Raw genomic sequence first — 11,693 nt, forward strand, 5'->3', positions numbered from 1 at the left:
CAATCACTACAGGCTATAGCCTGCTGTGACTGGAACATTTCAAGCTTTTACCTCAAAAATAGTGACTGAGGCCAGGCGATGGTGGCGCACGCCTTTAATCCCAGCACTCGGGAGGCAGAGGCAGGTGGATCTCTATGAGTTCGAGACCAGCCTGGTCTACAGAGCTAGCTCCAGGACAGGCTCCAAAGCCACAGAGAAACCCTGTCTCGAAAAACCAAAAAAAAAAAAAAAAAAAAAAATAGTGACTGAGATTGAAGAACAAGTATCCTGTATATAAAAGGCTGTAGGCTGGGCTACATTTCTGTCCCAAAAGACTAGGGAGCTGATTTCGGTGACCTGTGGGACCACATCATTGGCACAGTAACTGGAGCTGTTTATCTGAGATATGGCAAGACCTTTCTGGAAAGGAGGGCAGTGAACAACGGGGTTCATGGACGTCTGTTCAAAGTGTGATGACCTACACAGCCAATTTCATGGGGTGCGCCCCATCGGCAAGGGTGGATTTGGCACTGTTTTATTGGCGGTGCACCAATGCATGCAAATGCTCGTGGCAATAAAAATGATGGAAACATTTTCGTCTCCTTGAAATTGAAGTCCTCACAAAACTTTCCCACACACATATAATTCATCTCTTTGAGATTTTAAATGGAAAGAAATTTACGTTTTTGGTACAGGGAGGAACACTGAAAGAACAAATATTGGAAGGCAGGCTTCCCGAAGAAAAGGCAAGAACAACATTTGGACAGCGAGTTTCAGCCTTAAAGTACTGCCATGACCAAAACATCGTCCATAGAGACCTAAAAACTGATAACATCTGCTAGATGCAGAGAACAAAATAAAACATGGACTGTGGCCTTGCTACCAGATGTGCAGCTGGCACTGTGCTAAAAGGGCGTTTGAAACCAAAATCTATAACGGCCAGAACTGGCACTAAGTGAGGAATATGGTGGAAGGAAGGAAGGCAGACGTGTGGAGCCTTGGAGTGGTTCTGTATTTTGTTACTACTGGGTACCACCCTTTCAGAGGAAGCACCCTGAGAGAAGTTGAGGAAAACATTGTCATTGGCAACTATGACATCCCAGATGACATGTCTGCACATGAAGAAAAACTAATTCATCAAATTCTAACAGTTGCCCCAGAGAGGAGACCCTTCATCGAAACCATCATCCAAAACCCATGGGTCAAGAGTCCTAAAATAAACATCCAGATCCAAAATTATAGACAACCTATTAATCATGGCTTTCCAAGAAACATCATCTTTGAGTCCCTGAGGAACAGGAAATGTGACAAAATAATGGGAATGTATTTAATATTAAAAGAACTGGCAGACCACACGCTTCACTGCACCACCTCAGCCAAGAGGGCAGATCCTTCCCCTCCACCATTTCTGGTACCTTCTTCAACAATTGGTCGTTACCTGGAAGGAAGCTCAGTGAGCCCATCTTTGACCTATCAGGGCAGATGATGGCCAGAAGGGCCCCCATGCCTCTATGGTGTTCCCAGAAGAAGATCCCCACTTCTAGCCATGCCCCACTGACTAAGGCTGCAGACACAAACAAAAGATTGACCCTTTGAGGCTTTAACCATCTTCTAAGGAATAAGGAAGACTATTTTCATATCCTTGAACTCCAGTTAAAAAGGCAACATGTAACAGAAAATACATGTTTGGCATAAATCAGCACTAATGAGGGACAGATTTGTTATTCCTAGTATTTGTATCTGGATAGCTTTCTCAAATACCCAAAGGTCTGTCGAAGAGGAAGGAGGGCTGCTGCTGACTTCCAGAAGGTGGGACAAAATCCGTGGGCAGAAAGTCCAAGGAGGTGTCCATGAAGCAGCTCCATCAGAGCTCCCCAGAGACCCCAGTGATGTCTGCGATGAAGACCCTGTCACTTGACACCCATGGGGGATCGAAAGGCAGGGCAGACAAATGACCACCCCCATACTCCTTCTCTCTCAGAGACAGGTGTTTCTGTTCACCATCTCCACACCCTTAGTACCTACCTGGAAATATTTAGTTGTTTTCCAGACTTGACAAAGTCCCCTATGGAGCAGAGGAAACGCCAGTGAGGTTCAGAGGCAGAACAGCGTCCCCAATAGTATCCAGGTCATTGAGAGAGGCGCCCACACACTCATCATCAAGGCTTAGGGAGAAAACGAAAGCTAACGCAAATAGCCTTTGAACACTGAGTGACCGAGTCATGGTGTTATAAAGAGAACACACAGTGGGGCTCAAGGACCACACACCTCATTCTCACTCCAGGCACAGGGGAGCTGCAATTCTCCTATAGTAAAGGAAACTCAACAAAAGTCACAGGGAAAGGAGGAGCCGAGCCTCAGAGTGGCCGAGGCATCATGCCTTCCCACCACTTGAACCTTTACAGTGCCACGGCTCATTTAGAATTGGGCCTGGCTACAAGCTGTCTCAGTATCCCCTCCAAAGTCCTCCTAGCCCCCTCCCCCCCTCAGTGTGTGCCAGTACCTCCTCCTCAGAGAGCAGCAGAGAACACTACTGGGCGAGTGCTTGCTTCTAACAGTCACAGAATGAAAGTAAAAACCTTTCCCAATTCACTGATACCCACTTCTTAGGAGACCTTGCTATTCCCTCACTATTGACTTGGCTGCAGTGCACAGGGCTCCGCGTATGATGCAGCCAAGGAGGAACAACAGCAAAGCAGAGACCCTGCGCAGCTGGTCAATTCTGATCTACCAAGTCCCCCTTGGTAACAAGAAATGATAGAGCGAGAAATCGCTACCAAATAAATATTTTTTAAAAAACCTATTTTTATAGACTCTTTGCAAACAGAAAACATTCGAGCCCTTTCATTTAAAGGTTTTATTCCTGTTTCATCTGCTAAAGATAGGTATGATTAGGATCTGCTCGATCTCTCAAATAGATCTCCCTTCCGAAGAACTATCTGCCATCTCTTCAAAAATAAACTGTAATAAATACTCGTTTCATCAACATGGTACAACACAGACAAGGACCGAGTACTAGATGACGAGCTAAGATAGAAACAGCTCTAGGCGCTGGCCCTGTTGACTGTCAACCCCAGCATGACCAGCATGAAGTGCTTCCCTTAGCAGACCATGGATCCTGGCTTCCTCGGGCCTGCATTCCCACAGAACGAGCCACCCCAGAGAGTAGGGGACAAACAAGGACCTGTTGCTTAGGACTAGAGTGAGGGAGGCATCCATGGCTGAGGCAGACACAGAAACAGACCCTGCCAGTTTCCCAGTGACAGGAGGAGCAGGTTTCAATGTCTTTGAGACTGCGATGGTGGCAGCCATGTGGCAAGGACCAGCTGGAGGGTCTGCCTGGTTCCTGGCTGTCTTTCAGGTCTCACTGATCACTCAGTGTGAACTGAGGTCAGTTCCCACACAAGCAAACATACCAGACACTGCCCAGTTTCGGGGTCACAGACATCACTGTGGTTGTTGCAACTGCAGGGCACACAAGGAGCCAGCAGAGGGCGGGGTCCCCAGCCATCATTTTCTGGGAGTTTCCCTCTGTGGTACCCAGGAGCACAGTCCTAAAGGGAGGCCAAAGGGACAAGAAAGAGGACACTGGTTAAAAGACAGGCAAAGGTAAATGCTCTTCAGCAAAGACAGGTGGCTAAGGAGCTCATGAGAAGGGCAACACCACTATTAGAAAGAAATGCAGGGGGCTGGAGAGATGGCTCTGTGGTTAAGAGCACTGACTGTTCTTCCAGAGGACACGGGTTCAATTCCCAGCACCCACATGGCAGCTCACAACTGTCTGAAGATCCAGTTGCGGGGGATCTGACACCTTCACACCAATGCACATAAAATAAAGTTAAATAAAAATATTAAAAAAAAAAAAGAAATGCAGATGAAATCCACAGTCAGAGCTGATCATGGGGACTTAGACATACAATCCAGCTGGGGGTAAACTGAGGCAGAAGGACTCCTGTGAATTTCAGTCTAGCCTAGGCTACAGAATAAGTTTCAAGCTAGCCGAAGCGAGAGAGTGAGACACTGTCTCGAAACGCTCCCAAGAATAAAACAAGTGTCCTGCTCATCACAAAACCCATGTCTCCAATCAAAACAGCGAGCAGAACAAGCACTGAGGATTAAAGAAAGTGGGGTGCTTGTGCACAGCTGGTGCGGAGGAAACGCAGTGTGCAGTCCTCCAAAGTTAAAGATGACACTAGCCGTGCCCAAGAAGGCTACTTGAAGGAGAACGACATGAGGGAACTGGAAGACCCATTCACACTCCCAAACCTTTAGCACACATCTGACCAGGAAATGAAGTTACTTAAATCGGGGAAAGCATTTATTACAGATGTTCTAACAAGAATTTTTACAACAGTATTTTACTATGAGATGCTCAAGAATGAGTGGGGTTTTTTAGAATTTTGTTTTCCTTAATATGAGGAAGCACCCTCCCTAAATGACAGAATTATTGGCAAATCAATTTAAAACTTTAAAAAGGTATGATCCGAGCACGTTAAGAACATGACTTCCTAAGAGCTGCAGCTTCTTTGACACAAAAAGCAAGATCGTCACCCAAGTTCTTATGTAACAGGCCAAGCTTCAGAAGTACTAAAAATATAAATAAGCAAAAGTGTGATTTCTTAATAAGACTGAATGGTTTGTAGTGTTTTGGAAATTCTTAGACTTTTCATGCTTAAAATTAAACATTTGGAACATTCTGCCAATTCAACGAAGCTCTACAGATGGCATTCACCCTTCTGCTTCATAACAAAAGTGATGTGCAATTATTTTTTATGGAAGATTACCTAAAGAGAACATTACTGTAAATCAATGGCAGAAATATTAGACACCCCATTTCTCAGGGCTGGAATATGCATCTCTAGATGCTTGCACTGACGCCTAAGGTGATAAATATTCTAGGCCAAATCTTAAATAATAGCTGTTAGGTTCCAGCTAGGATGCTAGTAAGGGTGCACTTCTTGTGTATTCCCCCCCCCCCAAAAAAAACTCCAGGATCCAGCTTTCTACCAACAAAGGACAGCAAGTGATTCCTGCAGTATAAAAGCCAGGAAGGCTACCTTGGGCTTTGTTTTTGTTATGTAAAATGCATTTAACTGACTACCTACTCTGAGAAGCTTTAAAGTACCTTCAAAAACCAAAATAAATGCTTTCCTGGAATGTCAGATAAGCTATTCAACGCTTTTACAAAATATGTATATATTATATGTGCCACTGACTCTGACTGCTTCTCGTAGCCTGAGAGAGGGGAGAACGGTTGCATTGCCTTCCCTACCGCCCTGTGACTATAGCTACTGTTCAACACGCTATTTCCAGAATAGCAACGGCTTTTTAAAAAAAGTTATTTTAGAAATGTTAAAAATAAGATAAAATTGCAGGTGACTATGGAAATAGTTCCTCCCTCAAATAGGGGTTCTGTTCATCTAAGAACAGGAACCTCCTGTCTATCAACTCTTAGATGTTTCAAAAAATAGGTGGGCTTTGGTGGCCCTGGTACCTGTGAGCTCTGGGGTGAACAGCACGTTAAGCCATTAACAGTTGTTCACTCCAACTGGCTGGAAGCCAGGGAGGCTGTCAGGTACTCCTAGTAATATCGGCTCTAAATGAGTTTGGACAGCACAGCAATTAGCATCCTAGGGGCTAAGTACAGCAGAAGCGCAAGCTACCCCGGCCAGCCTGAAATTAACTCTGTGAAATACCTAACAGAAAAATAACTTTTCATCTGGCCTGGCTTGGTGGGAATTGGGTATGCCTGCAAAGTTTTTCCTCCAAGTCCGGAAACAGTCTTCAGTGTTGCAGCATCCACGAAGACCTGGCTGAAACGCCACAGATGGCTGGTGGACATTCCCCGTGACAGTGTGCAAGGCGGGCAGAGGCTTGCACGCCGGTTCTGGGCTCATTCCAGTGGCCAGCAATGCAAGGCTCGCCCGCCCACCCTGCGGGCCTTGGCGGCTCCCAGCTGCGCTCCCCGCCCCCCATGGCAGGCAGCCTGGGACCCGCCGCCTACTTACCTGATGGCCAAAGGGAAGGGCTCCTGGCTCGAGGGGCCGAGCAGGCAAGACGGGAAAAGTGTTAGAGTCAAGGCCAGCAGGCAGCCAACAGCCGCGTTCGCGATCCGGCCTGGTGGGGCTGCACGCAGCGGCCGGGGACCCAGCCAGGGCGCCGATCTCCGCGGGTGGGCGCGCGGGGAGACGCGGGCAGGGCCTGGAGGACTCTCTAGCGCGTTGTGGCCGCTCCGTGCCTAGGCTGCCTCCTCTGCGCCACCATCAGGAGCGACCGTGGAAAAGGAGCTCGGCCAGCCTGCTGCCAACGCACGAGCGCTCTGCCTCCCCGTGCTCGCCTCCCCGATTTATCCACGGTCTGAGAGGCGAGGGCGGGGGCGGAGGGGGCGGAGCGGGGACGCGGACGCTGCGGGGATGGGGGTGGCCAGAGCTGGGCTCGGGCGGCTTTCCCTAGGACAGCCGGCGCGGTACGCGGAGGCTCGCACGCGGGTTTCGAGGTCATTCCAGCGGCCAGCAGTGCAAGGCTCCCCCACCCACCCTGCCGGCCTCGGCAGCTCCCAGCCGCGCTCTCCGCCGCCCCCCCCCCCCCCCCCCCCCCCCCCCCCCCCCCCCCCGCCATGGCAGCCTGGCGCCGAGTAGGGACCCTGGCCTTCAACCCCTGCCCGGACCCCTTGCCGACTTACCTGAAGGCCGAAGGGAAGGGCTCCTAGCTCGAGGGGCCGGTCAGGCAAGATTGGAAAAGTGTCAGAGTCAAGGCCAGCAGGCAGCCACCAGCCTTCTTCGCTAACGGAGATCAGTGCCCTCCTGGCCGGCCTAGAGGTTGTGGCAGGGCTGCAGGCGGAGGCCAGGGGTCCAATCCAGGGCGCACGGGAAGAGGCAGGCAGGGCACTGGCGGGCGGACTCTCTAGCGCATGGTGGCTGCTCCGTGCCTAGGCTGCCTAGCCTGCGCCACCTTCAAGCGCGACCAAGGAAAAGGAGCTCGGCCAGCCTGCTGCGGGCGCCCGTGCGCTCTGTCTCGCCGCGCTCGCCTCTCCGATTTAACCTCTGTCTCCGATGCCGGGGGCGGAGCGGGGCCAGAGGGGGCGGGGACCTGGAGGCTGCTGGGATGGAGGTGGCCTGGGCTCGCCCGCCCACCCTGTCTGCCTTCGGCGGCTAAAAGCCGCCGCGGCCCCCCCCCCCTCTCCCGGCAGCCTGGCGCTAGTAGGGACACAGGCCTCCAGCCCTCGGCCGGACCTGGGAATGGCTGCTTGTGTCTCTAACCCCAGAGTTGGTGGATTAGAGGAGGGAAGAAAGGAGGGTCCTGGAAGCTAGACACAATGATTGGCTTTAGTTTTAGAGGGAGACCCTGTCTCAAAAAACAAGTGGAGAAGTGGTGAAGAAAGATTCCTAACATTACCCTCTGGTGTCCACATGAGCACAACCAACCACACAATATACATATGCATGCACACACGTACACAAAAGTAGGAAAGCACATAGTTCACTTTTGTGGAGAGGAAAATGAGTTCCTCATACACCAACTTGCTGAAGATTATTAATGAATGGTGTATAATTCTGCTGTTTACAAACAAACTTTGCTGGAGGAAAATACACATAAATGAGCAGAACTACTTATACTAAACATAGTAAATACAATCATACATAATTTGATGCAAAGATGTGTTGCATTCTTTTATGTTGCATTTGTTAACTCTGTGAACTTGTGATTCTTGGCCTGTCTAAAAAACTTGATGGCCTAATAAAGAGCTGAATGGCCAACAGCGAGGCAAAGAGAAAGGATAGGAGGGTCTGGCAGACTAAGAGAATAAAGAGAAGGAGAAATCTGGAGGGAAAAGAAGGAGCACAAGAGACCCAGGAGAGGAAGACATCAGGGGCCAGTAACCCAGCTACACAGCAAGCCATGGAGTAAGAGTGAAACAAAAGTTAAACAGAAATAGAGAAAGGTAAAAGCCCGAGGCAAAAGATAGACGGGATGATTTAAGAAGAGCTAGCTAGAAAGAAGCTAAGCTAAGGCTTGGCGTTGATAAGAAAGAAGACCACCTGTGTGTTTATTTGGGAGCTGGGTGGCCGGCCCCCAAGAGAGTAGAGAGTGAAACAAGCAACAGAAAATGATCAGTTTACACATTTGCCTCCAGCTGCTCAGACAATTCGTACTGGTTAACAACATCTTTCAACAACCTTGCAGCTTCTTCCCAGTCACTTCATTTGTTTTCCTCACAAATATTTAATGGGGCTCTTCCTTGTTGGTCTGTTATGTGCTAGGATGGAGGGAGCAACAGACCAAAAGATACTACAAATACATGCTGTTCTGAAGGAATTTATTCAATTAAAGTATTATAAAAATACTCTGGTTAAGGATTAAGTAAATATTAACCATACTTAATGCATACTAAAACAAAAATTGGAAAAGCTAAAAAACTCAAAGCACTAATTAGTAGGATTATGTTTTTTAAAATGTAAATCATAGATTTAATAACGGTTTCCACAGTTTTACTTTCCTTTTACCAAACGATTGTTAGCACACATTGTAGAAGATGGGTAAATTATTTTCTTTCTTTAAGATGTTCGAGGTGGGTAATAAGATGGAAAATGAATTTTCCATAGTTTCTGGAGATGTATGCAATGACTATATATAACAATATAAATGTACTGAATGCTATGAACTTTGCATCTAAGTTGTTAAAAGAATACCTTTTGGGTGAAGTGTGTTTTATCATAACAACAATTCAAAACTTAGGGTTAAAGCACAGTTAACATATACATTATACTCTATATAGTAAAATTTATTGGTGTTAGTGGACATGTCAAGTATACAATTAAATGTTGTATCACTACTTGTTAGTTGCTGAAAACTTTAAAATATAAAAACAGAAAATAACTTACTCTGTCAATGTCTGGGTGGTTTAGGAGGATCTGCACTATTTCTGCATGTCCCCCCTCCAGCAGCAAAGTGAAGAGGTGAGCTGAGCTGGCCATTTAAAAGGTTTGGATTGCACTTTCCTTCCTCTAGTAATATGCGAGTGGCCTCAAACTTCCCATACCTATAAAAAATAAAATGTGCATAAAAATAACCCATCTGAAATGCTTAAAAATTCAAATTTTACAGGATACCCGAAGGAAATCTAGAGGACAAACAATGTATTAAGATACTGACCTAAGTGTCTGGAATGCTTGAAATGTTTTATGTATTACTTTGGTTCAATTTAAATATTTCAATTTCTGACCAACTAAGAGAAACATATTCTCAAAACAAGAGAAAAATATGGCATAATTATACCATTAAAAAGTACAAAAGTTAGCCCAACGGTTGTGGCGCACGCCTTTAATCCCAGCACTCAGGAGGCAGAGGCAGGCAGATCTCTGTAGTTTGAGGTCAGCCTGGTTTACAGAGAAATTTCCAGGACAGGCTCCAAAGGTACACTGAGAAACCTTGTCTTGAAAAACCAAAGGGGGTGGGAGGTGGAGACCCGAAAAAAAGTACAAAAGTTAGAAATCAGAAGACATGATCTTTAGTTCAAAATTGGGTCAGAAGGTGTAGCTCCCTTGGAAGTATATGCATCAAGAACCCCAGGGTTCAGTTACTAGCACCATGGGGAACAACCAAACCAACTAACAGCATAAAAAACACCTGAGAATCTGAAATTAAGTCATAAAAAAGCTTACACCGAGTAAGTTATAGAATGCTGTAAGTTTTAAGTAGATAGTTAGCATAGCAAATCAGTAAGATTAGGACTGGTAAGTATGTTTAAAAATCTGTTTTATGTGTACGGGTGCTTTGCCTGCATATATGTCTGTGAATCGTTTGCATGCTATGCCTCTGGACCTCCTGGAACTGTAATTTCAGATGGTTATAAGTCATGTATGCACCGTGAATGGAACCCGGCTCCTCTGACAGCAACCAGTGCTATTAACTACTGAGCCATCTCTCTGGTACTTCAAATATTTAATGATCAAAATAGTAAACTCTAAAAATTATTGGAAAAGAGAAAAGATACAAATCTAGTCCAAGGAAATTTTAAGTAGTATTTTGAAAAAATAAAAAAAAATTGAATGGGATTTTAAATAGGACAGAACTTAAAAGGTGAAGAAAGTAAAGTATTTTAGGTGTGGGGAAAAGGAGTAAGCAACACAAGATCTTAGGAGAGTACCAAGCCCGTGCCAGGTACACTGGGTCAAGACCAAAGACATGCTGAAGGCTGATCAGAAAAAAGGCAGAAAAGGACTTGCTGTTTGGAAAGAAGAGGGTAGTAGGGAAGAAGAGAAGGGAAATGTGGTTTTCGCTGTAGTACATGTGGGGAAAATCGCATACTAAATGTGCAGTGATTTGCCTTCAGCATTTGCTTTCTTCCCTTCACAAGCCCCAAGGTTTCCTCATACTCTGAACTGGAACTTGTATTCTAGCCTGTCTTAGTCATATCACCTCCCACTGTGTGTTTTTTTTTTACTACTTTAAATATGTTTTTCCTCTCCCCCCCATTTTGTTCAGCGTTTAACACACTATAATTATCAAAATTAAATTCTTTTAAAATACCAGTAAGTTATAGCATTTCAAATAAAATTTAGTATAAGATCATAACAAGTATTCTTCACAAATATTTTTTAACTAAAAAAACTTTTAATTACAGAAGTTTTCATTGATTTTCTACCAAAGAAACTAAGGTATTTCAATGAATTTACACTGAAACATTAGGATGAAAACATTTCATTTTGCTTTAAGTTTTGAGTAAAGATTCATTCCCATTCTACAGTCCATGGAATTTTTTCAGTTCAAACATTTTAATAAGATCTTCCTGGAAAGCCACTACATGCAGAAGAACTGCTTACAGAAAGTGAAAAAAGAGGCTTTTCTCAAACATTCCTGTTTAGCAATTATTTTCATCTTCGATAAACGACTAAAACATAATAAAATATAAACGATAAGATATATGGACGCCTTAAAGACCGCAATCTTCTTTAAAAGGCATTGGACTGTAGAGACACTACAAAATACATGGCGATTACAGAAAACAATGCTTTCTAGAAATCACCTACAGAAGAAATGAAGTAGCTGTTCATTTTCTACACAGAATTTAAAGCAAACTAATTATTGTTTCAATCAACTCATGACAAGAAGGCGCATTGACGAGCGGCCACCATCTTATTCCTCTGCCATTCTAAGAGGACCAGGGGCTCGACCCAACTTCCTGCTGCAGGAAGCCCCTCGGTGGTCAGCAGAAGCCGCCGCCCCGGGAGTTCGGGTCTGGGCTCCTGCTCTCCACCGTCCTTCCCCTTCCTCGGCCCCCGCCGCTCTTCACCCTCCACGGACTTGGGACCCCGAAGACCTCAGCCCGCACCTCCCCGCTCTGGGCACCCGCGCCGAGAAATGACTTCCGGGGTTACGCCCCAGCCTGCTTCAGGTGTGCGGCGGCAAACCCTCCGGGTCGCTCTGCGGGGTCCGCGGTCGTGAGGGTCCGCGCCACTTGCGGCCGTCTGGAGCGGACAGCGGCCACCGTGCACTCGCGGTGTGGGCGGCGGCGGAGCCCGCTGGGTGTGAGCTCGCCCGGCTTCGGGCTCGCGCAGCGCTTCCCGCGGCCTCCAGCGCGCATCCTCCGGCTCCGGGTGGACGGGCGGACCCGAGGTCACCGGCTCGGCGCGAGAGGGAGGCGGCCACGGCGGAGGAGACCTGCAGCCTGCGGGATCCAGCCGGTCCCCGCTGGGAGAAGGAACCGTAAGTCG

The 11,693-nt window shown here is 46.7% G+C and overlaps 1 protein-coding gene across 1 annotated transcript in view; it reads left to right on the top strand.

The window, feature by feature from the left end:
- The first annotated feature begins 11,532 nt into the window (after positions 1 to 11,532).
- LOC126495720 (zinc finger protein 120-like) overlaps positions 11,533 to 11,693 on the top strand; it is a 29,905-nt gene continuing 29,744 nt past the window's right edge. The window contains exon 1 of the mRNA XM_050133321.1: positions 11,533 to 11,685. The gene's annotated coding sequence lies outside the window, so the exon portion shown is untranslated. The remainder of the gene's footprint in view (positions 11,686 to 11,693) is intronic.

Source organism: Alexandromys fortis, unplaced genomic scaffold (assembly GCF_014885135.2).
Source record: "Alexandromys fortis isolate MF-2015 unplaced genomic scaffold, M_Fortis_MF-2015_v1.1 scaffold_585, whole genome shotgun sequence".
NCBI lineage: Eukaryota > Metazoa > Chordata > Mammalia > Rodentia > Cricetidae > Alexandromys > Alexandromys fortis.